General features: G+C 42.2%; 1 long non-coding RNA gene across 2 annotated transcripts in view; it reads right to left on the reverse strand.

Annotated features, from left to right (window-relative positions):
* Positions 1-24,016, reverse strand: part of LOC106557922 — an 87,841-nt gene that overhangs the window by 4,200 nt on the left and 59,625 nt on the right. The window contains exons 2-4 of one of the 2 annotated variants that reach the window (XR_005379774.1): positions 12,365-12,465; positions 6,821-7,153; positions 3,045-3,093 (exon numbers count right to left, since the gene is read on the reverse strand). This is a non-coding gene — a long non-coding RNA (uncharacterized LOC106557922). Of the gene's footprint in view, positions 1-2,635; positions 3,094-6,820; positions 7,154-12,364; positions 12,466-24,016 lie in introns of both variants that reach the window. The other variant, XR_005379773.1, reaches the window with a different exon arrangement.

Genomic DNA, 24,016 nt, shown 5'->3' on the forward strand with positions numbered 1-24,016 from the left:
GAGAGGTAGGGAACAGGGAGGAAAGAAGCCCTAGACACCTATAGTTTCTCATAACTATTCAAAGAGCAGGAACAGTAATGGTAAAACCTAGGAGGGGATGTAGTGGGATCAAGAAGAGAGCATGGTGGGAGAGCCAGACTTCTGTGTGCAAAGCCTGTGATTGCCTAGACATTCAAGATAGCCCCACTGGCACCTGGACAGTGAAGTCGGCTTGGATGCCCTTGAGCATGCTCCTCTGTGGTTCTTTCAAGACTGAAGGGCTCTGGAGGACAGTAGGGTTTCCCCTTGCAGCCTCCCCACACTCTTTCCTTCTTCTGGGAGGCACTGGGTCTCCTTTCTCAGTGTGAGAACCCTCCTTTGGGAGAAGTGGAGAGGTGTAGATGGTAAAGGAACTGAAGACAAGCACTGGCCATTGAGGTGGATTGCCCAGTATTTCCCTCTTCTCACCACATTCTCTATATCCTCTCTCATGCATGTCCTCTGTACCCAGGAGAAGTTACTTCTGTCTCCCACAGTGTCCTCTATCTGCTGGCACAAGCCAACAGTCCTGGGTACTGTGATGGAAACAGGAATGAAACCAATTCTGCTCTCAGGAAACTCAGAGACTCCTGTGGGCAGGCTATACCTGCCTGAACATAAGCAGATACCTGCAAAAAATCATAACTAAAAAAAAAAAACTACAAATAAAACCAAAGAATCAGCTAAAAATGCCCTTAAGAAATACAATTGCACTTAAAGGTTTGGGGGATCGATCTAAACCCAGCAGAGTTATTTGAACCAGGGTTTCTAGAAGTGATCCAGAGCAGAGTGAGGGAAAGGGCATTGATTTAGTGCCTCTTAGTATAAGTCATCACCATCCTCCTGCCCCATGAGCCCTCCTGCCAAGTCCTACAACCCTGTCTTGTCCCATGTAACTCTAGCCCTCGGGCCCAGTCAGAGATTCTCTGTCAGGTTGCGAGCTGGCTGCTCACAGCACATGACATCTTGGGTCTGGCCACCACTGTCAGCTCCTTGCACATGGCCTTTGCATACATCAAGCCATGCACTCCAGTATAGTGAGAGATCAGTAATAATCTGCTAAATGTTCACTTCTACATAGAAAAAATGAATTTGCCTTTTGATTTTCTTGTTTTCAGTTTTATAGTGATCTTTCTTCTAAAACATCTGAAGACTACTTTTAAGAGTCCTCGACTTCATTTTTTTTTTTTTTTTTTGGTGGTGCGTAAATTGTGTTCCAATGCAAGGCCTGCTCTTTTGGAACTTCTACGTGCCTATAATGTAACACCATTGCAATGGAATATTTATTGTAATTTTACAGGTTGCTGCAATAACAAAACTGAAGATTTATACAGCAGCTTTACTCCAAGAAGTGCAAACATCTGTCCCTCTGGCATGTATTATAAACAACTGAGATCACTAAGACCTGAATGGGTACCTCTTAGTAATCCGTGCCAGTCAGAGGAAACATGGCTTGTTTTCTTCCCTAGCTGATTAAATTTTCTATTACTGCAATAATCTGCATTTTTAAAAAGGATGTCACATGAAAAATTGAAGAAAGCGATCCCAAGCACAGTCCCTTGTGCTTAGGTGGCCAAGGCATCCAATTGCCAGGAAGTACAATTGACCCCTAACAACATGGGCTTGAACAGCATGGATAGATTTATACATGGAAATTTTTTTATACATACAGTACAGTCCTATAAATGTATTTTCTCATCTTTATGGTTTTCTTAATATTTTATTTTCTCTGGCTTACTATTATAAGAATACAGCATATAGTGCATGTAACATACAAAATATGTGTTAATCAACTGTTCATGTTATTGGTAAGACTTCTGGTCAACAGTAGGCTATCAGTAGTTAAGTTTGTGGGGAGTTGAAAGTTATATGCAGATTTTCAATGGCATGGAAGGGTGGTGCCCCTAACCTCCATGTTGTTCAAGGGTCAACTGTATTTCTTACAGAATATCTAGGTTGGACAACTGACCATTGTTTATGCTTCTGTTCCTCTATTGTTCTCTCTATATAGTGTACACATTATTATTATATTGTTATTTTTTGTTGTTTTTCTTCTTTGGTTGTAGTAAAGTCACCTATAAATTCCATGTCCTTTGGACACCAGTTTTAAATTAGAGTCTGGGATGGCCATAGTATGCTTCCCATGGTCTTTCTTTTTGCCTTTCATGTCTGCCTCCATTCAACCTACTTGGAACTTTTAAATTAATCTCTCTGGAGGACAACACATATGATCAAGTCATTTAAGGACTACTAAACAGAATAATACCATCCCTTTGACCTGATGTGGAAGTTCTCCTTAATGTGATATTTAGATTTTCCTTTTTCAGCCTTTTCTTTCTCTACATAATGTACCCTCCAAAGACCCTCAGACCTTGTAGCCAAATGGATAAAGTTATGTTCCTGGGTGACACCCAGCAGAGTGCCTCAGTCATCCTCTTGGTTGGAATACCTGACTCTTACTTTTATCTGTTGAAATTCTACTCCTACTTCAACGAACAGCTCAAATGCCTTCTCCTTAAAGGAGCCAACTTCAGTTCCTCCAGCCCACAGCCATTTCCCTTCTTTAGTATTCCTATCATAAATACATCTGCCCCAACCTTGGTGGTTCTTTACCTACCTTCCTTCCTTCTGAGTAGGAACTGGCTGCCATCTTCCAATTCATCTTGATGCCTAGAATTAGCCTGGAATCCAGTGGGCACTCAATAATATGGCTTTCTGGACTGCATTGACTCCTCTTCTGACATTTTGCATGTACCCTAGGAGTAGGTTCCAGGCCTCCTAAGACACTGTGCGTATATATGAGCTTCATCATAATCTCCATATATAATGTGTTGATGAGGCACCTGCTATGGTTATGGAGCTGGGTTAAGTCCTTGGCACGCTGCTTTGCAATGCAATAAAATATAGTCACTTTGAGCCTCCCACAATGAATGTTGTAGAGTGGTCACTGATACATTTTTTTGCATCTAGGAAGCTGTGGGAGATTGGCCTGCATTTTCAATTGTCATTGTTCTGCCTTCACTCACCATGTGTGTAGTCCAGGTTGATGAAGACATCCAATGTGAGCTGGCTCTCCTAGAATTAGAAAGATGGAACATGCTCTGGATGAGGATCTGGGGGAGTGTTTCAGAGCTGAGGAAGAGCCATAGGGTGGGAATGAAAGAGAGGATTTGGCTGAGGGACAAGGTGGAAGACCGGAGAAGTTGTCACTGTGGGTAAAAAACTGTTGGTGAAAGTGACTATACATCAGATCTGCCAAGGACAACCAATGTACACCTGTTGTTGAACGATGAAATCTTACTATTTCCAGCACTCCATCTCCCTTACTCCCAAAATGCCTGACGCTGGAAGATTATTAAACGGTCGCCCAAGTGCAAGTGGGAGGTGAGGGGAGTGGTGACTGTCTCTTCTTCCATCAATATCCACTGTCATTTCCATGGGAAGCCTTGGATTGCTAGGTTGGTTGACTGTCATACCAGTAGCAATAGTGCCTACAGGGCCAAGTGTAATGAGACCATCATACATTTTCTGAGCTGTGCTGTGCTAGCTGCTGGAATTTAGGCATACATAAGACATTAGGGTGTTCTGTGTGGCATTTAATCCGTCCTCAACCCCAGTCTCATACAATATAGTTGTCTAATTCCTGGCCCAGGACTGGGTAAAATCTTTAGGCATCTTAAGCACTGAAAATAATATGATGCTCCCTCATATGTAATTCAAAATAAAAGCAATACTAACCAAAGCATAAATTTAAGAAAGTTCCCAAAAGTTCTAATATTTTCCTTGATGCTTTTACTGAAATATCAAATAATTAAAAAAATTTTTTTCAATGTCACCTCTTGAGCTAGTGCCCTCAGTTCAGGTTACCTCTTTTTGTTGGATAATCTGACACTGACCAATCCCCTCCCAGCCCTCAGGGGATCCCCATGCTTCCTTGGCCACATCACTAGGCCCAATTATGGGTATAGGCAGTTCTGTCTGGGTGGCTTTTCCAAGTGGGAAATGGATTCCAGATGTTGACAGCTGGAGGCCACCAAACCAGACCTGGATCTGAGTGGAGCATGGAATTTCCCAGAGCCACATTGAAGCCTTTGTTCTGCAGCTTTGAAAGGGTTGCTCTGATGCCATCCCCAGCAAGACAGGGTTTGTTAGGTCTTTTCTGGGAAAACTCCAAGAGGGCAATGCTGAGGATTAAGTCTCTGCTGTGAATTAGTGATCACCCCTTTCTGATGCTGTGTCTAGATCACCCTCACGCTGTGGGCAGCAGAGGGGCTATATAGTGTGGACACTGAATTTCAGAGACAAACCTGGAAAAAGGAACAATGATGGGATCATGATGAAAAAATGTTGAATTGTTTGATAAACAGTATGAATGAAGTCTAACCATGAATTAATTAGAGTTTTCTAAAGCAAATTTTATGTACAGACCTTCTGACACCCAAATAATAAATGTTTAACATTTGTGTGCTACTCAGACTCAGTTCTTTGAGTTGATGGATATCAAATGTCAAATTCCCACTGAACTTTAAGTGGCATGCAGTCACTCATACTTTGGTATGAACTAGTTAAATGCAACTTAGTTATAATCTCACAGCCTAGAAAATGGGAGTTTAAGCAGAAGGTTGTGTAGAGGGAGGCAGAGTCTGGCAGTGGAATGCTGGATGGTAGATGGATTAAAGAATTGTTGGGGGCAGCCCAGGGCCTCAGCGGTTTAGCGCCACCTTCAGCCCAGGGCATGATCCTGGAGACCCAGGATGGAGTTCCACGTCAGGCTCCTTGCATGGAGCCTGTGTCTCTGCCTGTGTCTCTGCCTCTCTTTCTCTCTGTGTCTCTCATGAATAAATAAATAAAACCTTTAAAAAAAAGAATTGTGGGGAATGAAGAATTTAGGGCCTCCAGATAGCAGCTGGGGAATGTGCTGTACCCCAAGAGGCTGAAGGTAGGGCTGGGATATATGGGCCACAGGTGGAAGAGGGTCAGGAAGGCATAAAGAGAAGCCACAGGGCCAGTGTATGGGGGGGGTAATGAGTCAGTCAAGCATTTGGTTAAACGAGAGGTTTGGAGGCAGGTAGATCTGAGTTGGAATCCTAGTTTTGCCATTTATCAGCAATATGACCAAATGCAAGCAATTCCCTTCTAAATGTCTTGCAGTCTTTTCCAATGATAAACTAGGAATAATAATATGGCCTTCTTTCAGAGTTGTCATGGGCAAATATAATAAACAACATAGATGTTTGTTAGGCAGTAAACCCTCAGCAAGGGTCATTTTTTTTGTTGTTATTGCCATGTGAAATTCCAGAAGGGAGCTTAGAACAAGCCCTGCCTCTTCCAAGTGGGAGCAATGTAAAATTCATTTCAGCAATGTTTATTAAGCACTAATATCTCCCCTGTTGGGCTAGGGCTATAACATGTAAAAAGATGAATTAGAAGGAATTATTTGTCCACAATCTGTGAAGCAGCCCAAACTAAGTGCACAAATGACAAAAATGGATACAGGAATCAGGTGTTTGGAATGGATTTGAAGGATGGTGGGATGTACACTGGTAGAAAAAGTGGCAGGAGATCCAGGAGGAAGCCTTCGTTTGAGCAGAGGTACATGGGTAGAATTCCTGGGGCCATGAGTGGACCCTCAGTGCAGCAGAGCAAAAATAAGACTGTCCGGGCCCACTGTACGAGAAGCCCTAAATGTGTGACTGGCTCTCATCTTATCTCAGCTTTGTTTCCAGCATAGATCTGAGAACTGGGCTCTTTCCTGACCATCACAGGGCACTACACAAAAATTTCTTGTGAACTGATGAGCTACACAGGAGGAAAGAAAATGTCATTTATTTTACTGTTTGATTTGTCCAACCTCAAAAACTAAACTCTCTCAGACTGCCTCTCATCTCAGACAAGTGGCTATTTGGTTGGATATTGGAAAATGTGTGAGTATTTGGGTGTAGCTATGTGCCAGGTGCATTTACTATATGGATTCCAACAATCCAAAGCCTGAAGCACATAGGCTTCATCTCTGTAGCCCTCCTAGAAATTAATGAGGTAAAAGATCACGTTGACAATCGATCATTCATTCGCTCATGCCTACATGCATCACGGGATAGGAAACCAACAGGTCCTGAAATGGACCACCAGGGTTTGCACTGTCACTCTAGCTTATTTTCTATGAAACATCTTTGGGTCTATCATGAAGGGATTGCAGTACCTTACCCATATGGCAGTTGTGAGAATTGAACGAACAGTGCATGGCAGGTACTCAGTCCATTCCCTGTCATGTAGTAAATTGTGAATAATGTGACACATCACTATCATTCAGCATCTTCTATGTATCAGGTGCTAAGTTTAGTGCTATGAATAAAATGTAGCCCTCGACCAAGAGACCTAGAGTCCATTCTAGTATCCTTTGTGTTTCTCCAGCATTTATAGGCAGCTCCCTACTGGAAGGAATTTTTTTTAATTTATTTTTTATTGGTGTTCAATTTGCCAACATATAGAATAACACCCAGTGCTCATCCCATCAAGTGCCCCCCTCAGTGCCCGTCACCTAGTCACCCCCACCCCCCGCCCACCTCCCTTTCTACTACCCCTTGTTCGTTTCCCAGTGTTAGGAGTCTCTCATGTTCTGTGTCCCTTTCTGAAATTTCCCACTCATTTTTTCTCTGGAAGGAGTTTCTAAGCATCTCTTCTCTTATATCTTAGCTCTTTTGACAAATTAGTCACACCACCTCTTCAGAAAGGCTTTCTCTGACCTCCTGCCCCTTCAGCTCCATCTACCTGTCTTTCATCTAATTTCGTTTATAGCACTCACCATTTCTGAACTTGCTTCTTTCTTCTACTGGAATGTAAGCTCTATGTGAACTAGGACCTTGTCCGACTCATCCACTCTCTGTACCCCAGGCGCACAGCAATGTGTAATAAATATTTCTAGGCTGGCTGACTGCTGACTGAAGGCTCGCAGAAGGTCTTGGGTAATGCAGATTTGACAGGATAACTATATTTTAAATTGTTCCTTGAGGACAGAGGCCATGTTTTTTTCTGTTATCTTCCTTGGCTCCCGATAGAGTTCTGAGCACATAGTAAAGCATGATAAATACTTGTTGGTTGACTGATTGAATCAACAGCAACAAGAGAGAAGGCATACCTAGATGGAGAAAAGAGAGTAATAAGATTATTGGTCTTAAAGACCAAAAAAAAAAAAAAAAGGCATAGGAAGTTATTTCTAGCATAAGGGGAGGTTTTATTATTGTGCTGTGGTAGGGACAAGTGGATTTATAGTAATTTTTTACTATTTATAAATTCTAAAATACGGTACATGGGCTTATATAAGAAATCTGGAAGTTTCACAATTTTCCATTGCTTTGAAATAGAAGTGACTTCCATATACACTAGCATCCCCGGCCCCACCCCCTCTGGGGTCTACGTGACATTTACAAATAATTTATCTGCATTGAACTCCCAAGAGCTTGCCCTGCCATTCTCTTAAGATGTTAGCTGACATCGCTGACAAGGGAAGTTGGGATGTGTTTTGACAACCAAGTGGTTTCCTTAGCAAGCTGCTGGTGTTCTCAGGCAGCTCCACAGAGAAAGCTCTGGCTCTCAGATCAAGAGTGTAACTCTCAAGGGCTTCCCTTCTCAGAAGCACACATCGACTTCATCCTAAGAATGTTATATGGATTTGTCTCCAGGCTCTGTGAAGCTGGCTTGTCAATTGAGTACAAAGCTGGTCTCAGGCCTCATCACCTTTATTTTACTTAAGAAAAACCAATGAACTTATAGCAAAACACCCAGAGACCCCCTCAAAATATTTTCTGAGTCCATTCTAAGAACTCAGAAGTAAGCCACCATGGTGGGGGGAGTACAGTAAAGACACCGTGAGTCAAATTGAGTCAGATGAGATTTAGGAATTCAAGGTACTAGGCACTACTAATACTACTAGCTTCTACTTACTATGCACCTACTGTGTCATGCTTCATGGCAGACATTTTATATGCAGTATTCCCAATCATAGGAAAAACTTCCCAGCTTGTAGAGACAAGAAAATTTAGAGAAATCACACAGTTAATAACTGGCACAGCTAAATTTAAACCCATACTCTCTGCCTCCAGACTGTGTGTCTCTTTCCACCCAGGAAGCTGGGTGGCTGAGGGCTGACTGTGTAGGAGCAAAGATCCATGTTGGTAAGTGGTCAAGGTAAAGCAATGAAGACCTACCTTCAGGCTAGTACAGGATTTGAAAAGTTGGAAAAGAAGAGCCAGGTCAGGGAAGAGCAGAGCTCAGTAGCAGGAGGGGAAATTATGACCACAAAATTCTGGAGGTAAGTGTGTAAAATGCACTGAGAAGAGAGTAAGAGTTTGTTTTTGCTTGAGCCGAAGGTATGTGAGTATCTGAGAAGGTTCATGGGAATTGTAGGAGCCCAATTTGGGAAGATAAGTTGAGGCCAGCTGCGGTAGGCTTTGAACAGCTGATTCAGGAGCTTGGGACTCATTCTATACCATAGATGAGGGCCACTATGGAGGTTTTCAAGATGAGGGAATTAGGGTTCCTGGGTGGCTCAGTTAGTTAAGTGTTTGCCTTGGGCTTAGGTCATGATCCCAGGGTCCTGAGACTAGGCCCTGAGTGGGGCTTCCTGCTCAGCAGGGAATCTGCTTCTCCCTCTCCCTCTGTCCCTCCCCCTGCTTGTGTGCATGCTCTCTCTCTCTCTCTCTCTCTCAAATAAATAAAACCTTGAATAAAAATAAAAAGAAGAGATAATTACCTGATAAAACTGATATTTTAAGGAGACAGATAAGGAGGGCTTGTAGGAGATCTGGGGCAATGACGTTCAGCCAGGGCAGAGGCCTGAGAGTGTTCCCAGGTCCCTACTGGCTTTTCTGTCTGAGAACCATTTTCTTTCCTCTCTGCTTATCTCCATTTCAGCACAGCTGCTCATGTCCTCCCATAGTAGTCAACACAGCTCTGCCCTTCCTATGTGCTCTGCCCAGCTCCTGTTAGGCCTGTGGCCTGACTCCCTTAGGCTGGGGCACCACCACTATGTCTAAGGTTGCCTGGCCATGCTGGGCCTCAGCAGATCTCCTTGGCCCGAGGGAAGCCTGCCAATGCATTGCCACCAAAAAGGGTTACACATTTTTTGCTTTCTTGCTGAAAAATGCCATTGGGCATTAGAGAAATAACTTGGATGTTGTAGAACAAATTTATTTCCTTTATCCCACTTAGGAAAGATGGGAAGATGGTGCATCTTGTTTTAAATGGAAGACCAACATTACATATTCCATAATATCATACCTGACTTTTGCTGAAACGTTGTCCATGAGGAACAGATAAAATATCATGATTTTTTCCCCTGCAATGTGGTCAGGATTCCTGGAAAACATAGTTACTTTTGCTTGAAAAATATCAGTTCGCTGATTGTGGGCTGCTATAAGCACCCCAGGCTCAGGTGACACACTTATGGCAGATTTTAAGTGATGTATGGGTGTGGAGAAGGGAAAAAAGAATTCTGAGGTCTCTTCTCTCTTTGGGTCTTAGACACTTATGATCAGTTATCTACTGCCAAAGATCTTCATGATTTATATCCTGATTCCTTTAACAATGTCATTGCCTAGTATAATAATCAGGACCATGTTGTTTTAGAGACACTAACTTCTAGATATGGTAGTGTCTTTGTTGAAAAATTATAGTTAAAGAATTTTTTTTGCTTAACTGTCAAAACTACCTCCTTGGATAAGTATAAGGTATTACACATCTATTCCTGTGTCTTACAAAGAGCAAAATCAAAACTTCTCCTTCAGCTACCTCCATCTACAAGCAAGCTGTAGTTAGCTCGTAGTTACTGAGTATTTATATTGCCCAAAGTCTGTCTGAAGTGTGGTACATGTATTATCCCATCTAATCCTCAGAACAACCGTATGGTGCAGTAGTATAAGTCTTTTACCACCATTGAGAACTATAAAATGAGATAGCAATATTTGACTAGGGCCCGTAGGAAATAAGTTTCAGAGCCAGGATTTAAAACCAGGCAGTGGGCTCTGGAGTAGTGCTGAACTAATCTTTTTTTCTATAGTTTAAGCTTATTCTTTCTTGCTGTGTCAGCAGTGAAGATTAAATCATCCATTCAACAAATATTTATCTAGTGCTTAGTCTTTTCTAGGCTAGGGCAACCTGTATGGTCTCTGACTTTATGTAGCTGGGTCTAATGAGGGAGAAAGACACTGATCAAATAATCCTACAAATCTATTTGAAATTGCTTCTGTGAAAAAGCAAAAGGCACTGAAAGAGATGAAAATGCATAATAGGATGATTTTGCTGGTTGGGTAGGTATGAAATGGAGGTCTGAAACTACAAGACCCCCCCCCCCCCCATGTGACAAGGCCCTGCAAGGTTTTTTGTTCCTACAATAGCTAAGGACTCTGTGACCTAACCTCAACTTTGGGAGCCTTGGGTCGGAAGGAGAGAAGAATAAGCAGGAGAGTGTTATGCCTCCTCCAGGCAGCTTCTCTTATTCCCTTTACTACCTGCCTTTTCCAGCCCTGAACTGAGCCTTTGAGAGCGTGAAGCAGGTGGGCCTCCTAGCAGTCAGCCGGAAAGCTTACTCCTTCCTAGTATAAGAATTCAGCATCAGAACTTCGTTGGTGGAAGAAAGTTCTTGAAAAGAGTCACCCACATCCACTCTGCTGAGAGAGGAATCAGTGTCAGGCATGCAGACCTCAGGGGAGAAGAGGATGGACCCTCCATGGGAACTGGGATCCCAGTGGCAGATCCTACAGAGGTAGATTTTCTATGTTTGCCTGGTATGCTTTCTATGGTGAAGTGAGGACAACATGGGTCCCCTGATATCACATCACCTCCAAAGATTGGTGTGAGTGTCACCACACACATCCACTGGAGAGCTCTGGAGGCTCAGGGACCACACAGGTGATATCTGAAGTGTTGTACCATCTGAGCATAGTGTGCTAATTGAAGAGAGGATGGAGAGGTATTCTCTGTCAGTAGCCTCTAAAGACCCTTGATGGTGGGGCTTTTCTGCCTAGATCCTTGAGTCCTTGTGTCCTAGCCCAACTGACATAATTGGCATCAGTGACACAGAAAATGGGCAATTAAGGAAAGGAAGCTGATCGACCCAAACCAAAACTTTACCAAAAAGGAAAACTTGGAAAGAAAGAAAAGGGAGATGGCAGTGTGAGAAGAGGAGACTAGCTCAGACTCTCTGAGGGAGTAGTTGAGCAGTGCTTGAGGGGCTTCTATGGCCTGCTATGGGCCTGCTATGCCCCCTGTCCCCACACTTCAGGGGCAAGCTACTTTGCAAGGTCCAGAGTGTGAGGTTATGAGTTGCACAGACTATCAGCCTCTCCAAGATCAGGGCCAAGACTAACAACCGAGGCAGGGCACAGGAGTTCAGGGTTGACCAGAGGGCCAGCCTCCAGTGTATCAGCCCTAGTGACTGGCATTTCCTCCAAGACCCACAGCCAATGTGACTCCATCACCCTGAGAGTACATGGTAGAGGGTTTCTGCCAGCCACACTCTCTTCTGAACAATCAGGATGCAAAAAACTAATAATAATGAAGAACTGATTGGTATAGTATTCCTCCACTTAAGGGAAACCCTATTAGAATAGATGGAAACAAAAAGAGATTTCCATTCAGTTAAGATGCTGAACGAAAGGTGGCATAGTTGAGTTAGTCCCACACATAGAGTTAGAAGATGAGAGTTCACATCCTAGTGTTGCCGCTTATTAACTAGCATCCTCATGCAGTCTCTTAAGCCATATTTCAAATCCCTTGGTTATAAAATGGACCTAATACTATCTGCCTTATAGGGTTGTAAATATTTCATAAATGACAGAATTACATTTTGCAAGTAAAAGAGGTCACTTCCATTAACCTGAAAATCAATGAAGTAAAAACAGTAAGTGGGATGAGTTTATTTCCCCTATACTGTTACAAGTCTGGAACCTGCTTGTCACATTGCATTCCATGTGAATGGCTTTACAGAAGCATGGTGAATGGGGTAGAGGCAATGCATTGGTGTCAAAGCAGGTGGAAGGAAGTCATATTTAAATGAAAAGGATTTTAGTACACAATTCTAGTGTATATTGCATGAAGCTATTAAAGCAGCAAAATATTAATATGAAGTATCAGTAAGAATAGGTTATATTATGCTGTAGTAACAAAATAGCCCCCAATCTCAAAGGCATAAAACACAAAGGTTTATTTTTTCCTCATGTTACTTATCCATCATTGGATAGCAGGGAGCTTTGTTTATTCCAGTAACACAAAGCCCAAGGGTAACAAATAACCCATGCTGGAGTAGAGGTGAGCTCTGAGGAGACTTGCCTCCATAGTCAAATGTTCTTACCTGGAAGTGTGATGCAGTTCTCTCACTCCCCACTCTCACTGGCCAGAACTAGTCATGTGACTGCAGCAACCCACAGCTGGCCCAGAAATAACAATTCTTCCCTGAAGGAAAAGAGCCAAAAAATGGGAATCACTGCCCCAGTCAGTAACTGAAAGCCAACGTTATCTTTTACTGTGAAGTAAGGCAGGAATCTGCTGGTGATGAGCCATGTTTAGAAAATCCACCTTCCGAAGTGATGTCAAGGTATGATCTAGTCTCTAAGTTTACTAGATGCCCAAATCGTTCACAGTGCCAGTCTCATTGCTATGCAAACTAACCTCTTACTTATATTTCTTTTTTTATTTTTATTTCTTTATATTTATTTTTTTTAAATAATAAATTTATTTTTATTGGTGTTCAATTTGCCAACCTACAGAATAACACCCAGTGCTCATCCCGTCAAGTGCCCCCCTCAGTGCCCGTCACCCATTCACCCCCATCCCCCGCCCTCCTCCCCTTCCACCACCCCTAGTTTGTTTCCCAGAGTTAGGAGTCTTTATGTTCTGTCTCCCTTACTTATATTTCTAAGTTGTATTTATTGAACCGTAGAATGGCAGGAGTGGATGAGAACTTGGGAAACAGAACCAGATGTTTCCATTTTGTACCATCTCTGATGTTATTTTTTACTGACATGACTGTCTCATTTAACAGAATTCATATACATTACTCCTTTTATCAAATAAAGGAGTGTCTGCTCAGAGAGACCAAGATACCCAGGCTTTTAGTGTCACTTCTAATGGAGTGGCTTATTTCCTAAACTATTCATAAATTCATTTGCTAGGACTCTGGTTAGCTTGTGGAGCTTACATGAGAGAGCTGTGTGTTGTGGTTGTTAGGTAAAGAGCAGCCCTCTGTCTTCTGGTTACGTGTTTCAACACTGTGACTTGGTGAGCTATGATAGTATAAACAACTATTTATCTCATACTAAACAGTGAATTCAGTGAGAGCAGGGACCACTTTCACTCAGCCCATACTATATTTCCAGCTTCCAGGCCCTCAGTAAAATTTCTGACAGGAATGATTGTCTACTCGGGCCACGTACTGTGCTAGGTGCATAAATGGTTTATCGCAGCAACCTTGAAGAGTAAATATTATTAGTCCTACTTTATAGATGAACAAACTGAGGTTAAAGAGGAGAGACCTGGGCCCATCTGGCTCCAATGGAGACACTCCTTCCATTAGTGGTTTGTCTTCTTTCTCAATGTTTTGACCTCCAAAAATTCATGAGTTTCTTAGGCTCAGTTTCATGGGATGAATACCTTTACTTTCCTTCTGTTACCCTGAAAGGGTGCTGTGCACACAAGTGGATCATAAATCATTCCTGAAAATATTCTTAGATTTGGGCATAATCAAATTAAAATTAAGGTCTCGGAGAACATCACTCAAAGAGTCACCTAGGAGTTTGATATTCAGAGTCACACAGATCTAGCTTTGACACCTTTCCCTGCCACTTCTGAGGTGTGTTAGCCTGGGCAAGCTAATTTAACCTCTGTCAGCTTCCATTTCCTGATCTGTAAAATGGTGATAAAAATTCCTAACTGATGAGTTTGTTGTGAGAATCCATGAGATATAAGCAAGATGCTTAGTAATAGTAGAGTTCCTGCCATTCTGTAGATGGTAGCAGCAGTAATAGGAAGAGGAGGAATTATAATAGCTGTGGCATTGACAGAGGGTTTTTTTTTGTATATATTTTTATTGTAGTTCGATATGCCAACATATAGCATATCACCCAGTGCTCATCCCATCAAGTGCCCCCCTCAGTGCCCGTCACCCAGTCACCCCAACCCCTTGCCCACCTCCCCTTCCACTACCCCTTGTTTATTTCCCAGAGTTAGGAGTCTCTGCATGTTTTGTCACCCTCTCTGATATTTCCCACTTATTTTTTCTCCTTTCCCCTTTATTCCCTTTCACTATTTTTTATATTCCTCAGATGAATGAGACCATATAATGTCTGTCCTTCTCCGACTGACTTATTTCACTCAGCATAATACCCTCCAGTTCCATCCACATTGAAGCAAATGGTGGGTATTTGTCATTTCTAATGTCTGAGTAATATTCCACTGTATACATAGACCACATCTTCTTTATCCATTCATCTTTCGATTGACACCGAGGCTCCTTCCACAGTTTGGCTATTGTGGACATTGCTACTATAAACATTGGGGTGCAGGTGTCCTGCTGTTTCACTGCTGGGAATTTACCCAAAGATACAGATGCAGTGACAGAGGTTTTTAATATAAAGGAAATCACTAGTGGATTATACAAAATTCACCTTTATATGCTTCTTCAAGCTGTTCCATGGTTTTCTGCTTGTGTTTTGACAAGTACCTGTTTGAGTAATGGCTGAGAGGGTGGAGTCTTTCAAATGTGTGGTTCATGATTTGCTTCCAATGGGGTTCAGGACACTACCCCAAAAGGTGGCACCTTGGCATATTGAATGTCTTAAATAGAAAGAGCCTGAGAAAAGGCAGAGGCAGGAGGTTCACTCTGGCCGTCCCCCACCCCACCCTTCTTCCCCAAAACAGGTCATAAATCGCCTATGTGAAAGGTGCCCTCCCTGTGCCAGGAAGATGGAAGACATTCCTATCATGGAGATGGAATTTGGGGCCAAGAAATCCATATAAACAAACTTCATTAAACTAAACCTTGTCTTTTCTGTTACTTCTTCATGTTTACTACCCAAGCCCAAACCCTTCTGTCTTGCAATTATTCACAAATCTATTGTTTCTTTGTCTAAAAGCTTCCTACTCCAGTCATTTCTTCAGGTCTTCATTCTCTTGTGAGGGTACCCAGGTACATGTAAAAATTCAATGAAATTTATATGCTTTTCTTCTGTTAATCTGTCTTTGTCAGTTAATTTTCAGACCCAGCCAGGGACCTAACAGGGTCAAGGAAAACTTTCCTCCCCTACACTTCCCTGGAATTTTGGCCAACGAATCACCCTTTGAAGCTAGATTTTAGGTACTCAAACCCAAAGGTCATGGGTGAGAAAATGGGCACAGTACACTGAAAATCCTCTCATAAAACCCCAGTTAAAAAGAGATGCCATGGTGGTTAACAAAGCAAATGCCAACAAGATCTTTTTAATGCATTGTCTGTATATGTGTGTGAGTCTTAGATTGGTCAAATTCTATTTCTTGCCTTAGTTTCTTTGTTTATAAAATGTGGAGATATGGCCTTCTTCAATAACCAGGGATTGTAGGAAGATAAAAAAATATATATTTAAGAATTGAAATCTTTAGGATCTTTCAAAGGAAAGAATCATGGAAATTTGATGAAACCTCATTGCTGTTATGGAAATCCTATGACTTTAAATATAGAGGGGAAAAGTCTAGGCTCAGATCCCATCTCTGTCACTTGAATATACATTGCTCAATCTCTCTGAGCTACATATTGCTGATGTGCTGTACCTAACTTAGGGAAATGTGGTGTGGACAAAATCAAGGCATCTCCATGAAAGTCTCTATAAACTCTCAAGTATTTTTCTAATCTTTGTTATTGCCTTTGTAATTATAGCTTTGAATCTATGTGCCTCTGGGGGAGGAGCTCTAAAAAGAAAGAGATTCAGATGGAAAAGTGTGGAGTGACAGTTCCCAAGAAGGGGCTGTTTTGGTGGTTGGTCTTGGGCCCCTCCAGCTGATTGTGGCAAGGGTGAGGAGACAAGGCAGAGGCTGTATCTTCTGAGCACTGACCTGCAGTGTGATTTTTCTGGCCAGCCTTCTCCTGCCCTGCAGTCTTGTCTCAGAAGCATAGGTACTGCAGTGTCCAGGGTGAGTCCTATAGGAGGCAGAAAGACTGATGGCAAGAGGCCAGGGGCTGAAGTTGAAACCCAGATAACAGAGCCAATGGGATGAGAGATCTGATCCCCCTAATCCAGATCCTTAGAGCAGCTGGAACAAAGGATTTGTGTTTTTGTAGTGCATTTATACAATGCACAGTTATTCTTTTAATACAGTGTTAATAATAGATTGTAATGATAATGTTGCTGTTTGACAAATGACCTCTTTTTAATCTATCAGATAAACACGTTTAAAAATTGCAAGCCTTGGGGTGCCTGCATAGCTCAGTTGGTTAAGGGACTGACTCTTGATTTCAGCTCAGGTCATAATCACAGATTGAGCCCTGTGTCACTGGGAGTCTGCTTGGGATTCTCCCTCTCGCTCTGCCCCACCCCCCATGTTCTCTCTCTCTCTCTCTCTCTCTCTGAAATATATAAATCTTAAAAACATTTCTTTTCTCTCTTTCTTTTCTTTTCTCTGTTTCATCCAACAGTTATCGAGCTTCTGCTCTGCGTAGTGGACTGTAACAGGTGCTGGGAACACAAAGGAAGAACCCCACCTCTACCACCTAGGAATTGTAATGTGGATAAACTAAGTGGTGAGTGGACAAGAAAAGAGTGAACACTTCTTGAATATTCTATCTTTCTGTCATGTTCTTTCCATTTTCACATATATTTATGTTACTTAACTTCCATAAGGAAGCTAACAATCACAATACATATACATTATTTTATTTAATCCTCAAAATAACCCCATAAGATGAATACTATTATGTCCAGGCCTGACATCAGGAGGCTGAAGCTGAGAGAGTTCAGGACTGGCAGTTAGTGGTGAAGCAGACATTCAGACCCCTTTTCCCTAAATATGGAGCTCACCATGCAATCCTGCCTCTTGTGAGTTAGCTGAAGGACCTCTGGCTCTAAGTGATGGAGCTGCAATTCTACCAAAGAGGCACAAAGCTCTTTCACCCTGAGTAGAGGACACCTCTCAGATATGAGTACAAGAATGAAGCCAGAGGAAGTTGGAGACAAGAGCTGGGAGTGGATTGGGCAGGACCTTGTGAGCCAGGGGAAGGAGTCCGACTCTAGTAAAAAGAAGAACTGTGGACTAGAAGCAGGGAGAGTTTGGTTTCTGTTTTGGCACACACCATCTTTTTTCTGGAAAGGTCAAGATGCAGACTCTTTATGCCTCAATTATTCTGGCTGTGAACTGGGAAATTGGGGACAGGAAGGGCACATGGTACTTAGTGTTCCATCTTTTCCAACTTTGCCTAGCAGCAGGAAACCTGACTTGAAGTCAGACCACCAGGGCACTAGCTAGTGGCTCCCTCATTTACCAAATGACTGTCAACAAGTCAGCTTTCTGCAGCTCTCTTTTCTCAGCAAGGGTAATCCCACATTCCCCATGGGTTCTTGTGAATATGAAATGAAACAATACAGGATAAACAAAATGGCTGAAAATTAGATGGGTAAACATGAGTATAATTATGATGTTTATTTATGTGTGATAAACCAAACATGCCACCATGTCTACAGCGTACTGTGATGGTAAATTTTGTGTATCAACTTGACAAGGCTAAGAGTTGGCCATATAGCTCATAAAACATGATTTCTGGGTGTGCCTGTGAAGGTGTCTCTGGAAGAGATGAGCATTTCAATCAGTAGACTGAGTAGAGATCACCCTTACCAGTGTGAGTGGCATCATCATTGAAGGCCCCAAGAGAACACAGAGGCGTTCTGCTTGAATGAAGACATCAATCTTCACCTGCCCTAGGACGTTCTTGCTCCATTCTTTTGGCTTTTGGACTCAGACTGGTACTTACACCATTAACCTTTACCTGTCATCCTCTGATTCTTAGGACTCAGACTGATTAATACCACTGGCTTTCCTGCTCCACCAGTTTACAGATGGCAGATCATAGGACTTTTTGGGCTCTGTTACTGCGTGAGCCAATTCCTTTAACAAATCTCATGTTTATATCTATAAGTATCCTATTGGTTCTGTTTCGCTGGAGAATCCTGTATAACACAGACACTATTCCCCTTTTATAGGGCTCTCCCTGGCAACCTGTTAGCTTGGTATCACCAGGGCTACAGAGTCAGAATGTCTTGCATTTAAAAATAATTCTCCCTCTTCTAACTAGGCTAACTACATTAAAGAACAGAATCTCAGTCCCTTTTATTTAAACAGGAGTGATAATACTGGCCTAATATGTTTGTTAGGAGACTTTAATTAAATGTATATAAAGCAGTTACTGCAATGCCTGACACATAGTAAGTTCTTGATCCACACTGTTTCATATTCCATGTAAGGAGTTTAGGGGGCAGATACTCTCCCTCTTGGAAAGTGAAGGTTATCAGGGGACAAATATCAGCCTGCCTGTGCTTGCCAAGTCCCTCCTAATACTATTGTGCTGGGCAAGGGCTTAGAAATCTTCAAATCCAAGCCTTTCATTTTAAGGTCAAGGAAATTAAACTGCAGAGAGATAAACTTCAGTAATAGCTGGGGTCTCTCTGGGGCCAGAACCAAGTTGCCTACTGGTCTCCTCTGGACTCAGCTCCCTGGAATCTTTGCTCATCCCATCATTCCTAACACAACAGGAGCTTTGCAAACAGGCCTGATCTGAGTTGCTCTGGGCTGCTCACTGGAGCAGAGAAAGAAAATTGCTGGAGAAGCTGTGTGGCATTGACCCAAGGAAGCATCAGAAGTAGGGCCTTGAGAGGTTCTGGCAGCAGTGACCTACTTACAAAAGGAAAAATAAGGAGCAGCCATCATGCATTTTACTATTGGAGGGCCTGGATCCACTGTGACCTGCTTTCCCAGAATACCAGTTTGCTGAGGTTGAGCCTGAAGAAGAGAGACTAAGTTCTCAGTGTAGTTCATGGTATCTCTGGGCTCTCCATGCTTCACATTATCATCCAGAGTAGAGGCTGCGATGGGGATGGATGGGTGGGACTCAGCATCCACTTCTTCTTCCTTTCCATAGGAAAGGAGTCCCAACCCATCCATCCCCACTGCAGCCCCTACTCTGTATGGAATTTCACAGTTTACACATTGCTTGTGTGTTTTGCCATTTTATCCTCCACAACAGCACTAAGCTAGGTATTTTTTTGTTTTCAACAATTATTTATTGAGTATTTACTATGTGACTGGAAGTAAGTATTGGGATCAAGAAATCATTGCTAGTCAAGTGTATCTTGAATTATTCCATTTTATGGATGAGGAAACAAAGGTTCTGTGACTGATAATAAGTGTTAATAATAAATGTTCAATAAACAGGTTTAGGACTCAAAATTTTTCCATCATGCCACACAATTGGGTATCCCTTAGTGTCATCACACTTTGATATACCCCACTTTGCTCCACCCTCATCCGCTTGGAATGATCTATAGAAATGCATGCCTAAGACCTCTGCATCCATAGTGATCAGCTTATATGAATTCAGAGTCTGAATCTTCTGTTTTACAGTCTCATCTTAAAAATGGAATTGAAGGGATATCTGGTTTTCCCTCTGCTTCTAAGGATTGGGTGCAACTAGATTCCCAATTCAAGAAATGTGCTTATTATAACTGGAAGGATATAAGCTGGATATCAATAAACAGCCATGTATTGAGGATCTTCTAAATGCAGAGAAATGTGCCAGGTGAGTGGAGAGGGCATGAGAATACATAATGACTTATCAGATGTGTAAAGACTAGGGAGCTCAAACTAAAGGATACCAAGACTGGAGGCTGTGACACAGTAAGACAAGAGCTGGTCCCGAGGGATCTATGCCCACGGAAGAGAGAGCATCCAGGCAGAGACATAGCCTTGGGGAAGACACAGAGGTGGGATACATTACGGTATAAGGGAATAGCTGACGTGAGAAAGGCTTGAACACATGAATATCCTGATAGCAAAGCACAGAACCTGAGGCAATAGCCCTGGATTCTCATGCCCTAAGTAGGGGCAGATTTTAATGACAGCAAGTTTTGGTAGATCTAGATCTTGGAACTCTAGAGCCCAGCCCTTTGGCCATTTTGACTCTCCCCATTCCTTGGCATGAAGCCAGGAAAAGGAGACAAGCTACAAGATTTCCACCAGATGGCAGTATTTCCTAGTGTGACTGCCTTAGGGGAGCAGCATGGAGGGAATTTTGACTACAGAGTGCCTGATACTATGACTTACAGTCCTAGGCAGCTGTCCCCAGAGCCAGAATTCTGGTTCATACCATGCCACTATCTGCCCCCTCCCAAAAGAATATTTTCAACGATTTCATTCCAAGAATGGGAAATGTGAAGTTGTCAGAGGAACTCTCTTTAACTCATAGGGAAGAATAAGCACACCCTCCTCCTCCACCTCCTTCTTCTATGAGGTGGGATGAAGGCAGATAAGGATAGGGACAAATGGGGCTACAGATGATCCAAGGACAAGATGCTCATTATGCTACAAACTTGAACAAGGAGTAGAAGAAGGTGCAGAAGGCAGAAAATGGGCAGGGGGACTTGGGACTCCTTTTGTGCTTTCATTATACAATCTGCAAGTACTTGAGAGCTTTTGGATCAGCTTCATAACTTCAAAGCAGCCTAAATGCAAATGATACCATGTTCTATTTCCTGAAGTCAAGAGAATGGCTACCTTAGGAATAAAGATAAAATTACTTTCGGTTTAGAGAAATATTTTAAGACAACAATAGGTAGCATTCAGACTTAATTTAGCCAAAAACACCCAAAAGGACACATCACACTGAAAGTGCAAGCTTTGGTTAGGAACATGGGGCTTGCTAGGACTTTAGACAGCATTAACAGTTGGGACAAAAGATGATCAGAGTGCATGACAAGCAAAGGGGTCCAGAGATGCTGAGGGAAGGAAGTGACTTGGTTTAGATTTAGGTCAACCTCTAATGATTTGGTAGCCCAAGGCATTCCACACCAGGCAACTTAGATTCTTCTTGCTTCTGAGATCCTTCGTCCCAGTTATCTCTCCAAGCACACTTGGGTTGCTCATTGTCACATGATTTCTTTATAACCACTCTGCTGCTTGTGAAAAATGCAGCCAAATGTGGTATTATTCTCTAAGCTTGGTGGCATTCTCTTTCAAATGTGCCTTCTTCCTCACCCTCTTGAACGGTTGTTGGAAGTGCTCTTTTACAAGCTAAAGAGAAATGCATGTCAAATTCCTTAGCTGATTCTTCTGACATCATTGCTATCAGTGTTTGTATCTTGCATAATATATGTGAGACAGACAGTTGGCACAGTGGAAATCCCACGGATTCATAATCAAAAGATGAGAATTGTATCCCTAGCTTTCAGAGAGCTGATTCTTTAACATCTCTGTGAAGTTTCTATATTAAAAACAAAAAGTGGTAGTAACTGTATGGCTTAAATCCCAGAGTTTTTGTAAACCTAATGAGTTCATGTTGATGAAAGCGCAGGTAAACTATAATTATTACTGAGATTTCAAGGATCTCTCAAATCTCCTCTAGTTTTGTGGGGTTATCCTTTGGGAAAGCAGATGATACTTCCCCCAACACTGAAGCAAGTTTTACCCATGATCTTGCTACACGCTGAGCTCAGAGGGATCAGAGATATTGTTTACAGTATGTTGTGGGACCACTTCCCCTCATCTCGGTCATGTGGTCAACCATGTGGTCTGGGCTCTTCTTTAGCCTACAAATCTCAGACTGGGTCCTGCCTCTCTGTGTCCTGTCACTGCTGCCTTCCTCACATGGAGCACACTCAGCCTTTGTCCACATTATATATGGTGAGTAGAGGGTCTTTACACCTGGCTTCTACATCTTGGCCTGGTTATTTTTTCATTTCTCTTCTCTGTTCATAACAGTAGCTGACATGGCTTCCCAGAAAGTGCTAATGAAAATCCTGTGCTCTTAACTATGTTGTAAGCCATAGTCACACCCTCTGAGGGCCCCTCAGTAAATACTAAAGACCATTTTGCTTAGGGTTTCAATGAATAAATTTGTTGCAAGGAGTGAATGGATTTAAACTCTATGGGTTAAGTTGGGCTCTACCCAGGTTAAGCCCATTTTCTCCACGAAGCTCCTCAGATCTCTTAAATCATGTTCCTCCAGACTCCCTGTGTATCTATCTATCTACCCTTAGCTCTACATGACTCTCAGAATCTATTTTATACCAGGGAGGCATGTATACAAATTGCAGGGGCTTCTGGGTAGAGGCAGAGAGAAGCTTGATTTGTATTAACATTTATAGATCTGCCACCTTCACTCCACACATATGCCAAGCTTTGTGCTTTGTGTTCAACAAACATAAGAAAAAGCAAGCATTCAATAAGTATAAATTAAGACATTACAGCAAAGCAGTGAGGATCCGCCTTAGGACATTCAGAGATTTACAAGGATGGATGGGATATAGAAATAGGAAACCCAAACGTTAAGTCACCTAAACAAGAAAACTTTGGGTCCCATGCAAGCCCACTATGCTGTAAGTTTGCAGGTAAGTTACAAACTCAGATGTTTGCTTGTATTGTATTTGTCCATTCTGAAAGGTTACTGGAATGAACAGGGCAGTCAGTCTCACTATGTCTGGTCCTTATTTTTCAGAAAAATGAAAAGACAGAATGAAAATTCCTAGTTACATGAAGTGAGAGCCATGTCCTGGCAGTGCCCTTGTTCTGCTGGTCTAGGTGATCCTTCCTTTCTCAAGTTTATAGAAAGCAAACAAGAGGACCCCTGAAAGTTCAGTCTTAAAATCTAATTTTTTGAGAATTAATTAATTTATTTATTTATTGCACTAGTCGGGGGGAGGGAGAGGGAGAAGGAGAATCCCAGGCATAGCCTGCAATGAGTGTGGAGCCTGACACAAGATGGAGCTTAAATTTCACATCCCTGAGATTATGACCTGAGCCCAAATCAAAAGTGAGATGTTTAACCAACTGAGCCACCTAGGCACTGCAGGCCTAGAATTTTCTAATTACCCTATAAGACATCCACACTGCTATGATGGCTGCAAGGTGGACACTCTTTTGACATGTTTCTTTGGGTGAACAGTATGGACTCCATGGCAACAGCAACAGTTGGGTATGGGCGAACTCCAGTGGAACTCTGGAACCCATGAGTCTGTAAGTACCTAATTCAAATTCCTGATCCAAGCCCTAGAAGAATTATTCTAGAGTAATAGGGAAAATCACCCAGACCTCAGCCACCAGTCCAGGTCCATGGGAGTGGCACACTGTCAAGAGCAGTTAAGGTAAATTAAATAGATCAATATGGATCAGTGTTGGTACATCTTGAAGTTGGTACATAACGTTGAATGAAAAATACAACCTACAAAAGGATACATGCAGTAGGACATCATCCACGCAAACTTTTTAAATAAGCATGCCCGTTTGTAGAAAAATAGAATCTATGCATGGGAAGGATGCATATTGCATCAGAAGAATGATTTCTTAGAAGGGAAGGAAGAGAGTAAAGCCTCTTGCTTTACCTATAAGTTTATTTGTAATTTATTTCTGAACAAAAGTATCCATAACAAATGTATCCAGGTACATAAAATCTGTTGCATGATAGCAGTAGGTACATGGATTACTTTTCGAATACTTGAAGATTCCATAATAAATCAAAACTTTTTTTAAAAAAAGGCTAGAGTAAGGGGATAAAGATTAGAAGAATTCTGGCCATAAAGAGGTAGTTCATGTCCATCACCACCACTCATGGTTCTCTGTTCTGACTGCATATCAGAGCCACAAATGATACTCAGGCCCTCATTCAGATTTATAAATAAAGTTAGAATCGTAGAAGGTGAAGCCCAGGTAAATCTTTTTCTGAAAGTTCCATGATGATTCTGACCCCACCTGGGTCAGATGAGATGTCATAAAACAG

The sequence above is a fragment of the Canis lupus genome, chromosome 27 (assembly GCF_011100685.1).
Source record: "Canis lupus familiaris isolate Mischka breed German Shepherd chromosome 27, alternate assembly UU_Cfam_GSD_1.0, whole genome shotgun sequence".
Taxonomy (NCBI): Eukaryota; Metazoa; Chordata; class Mammalia; order Carnivora; family Canidae; genus Canis; species Canis lupus.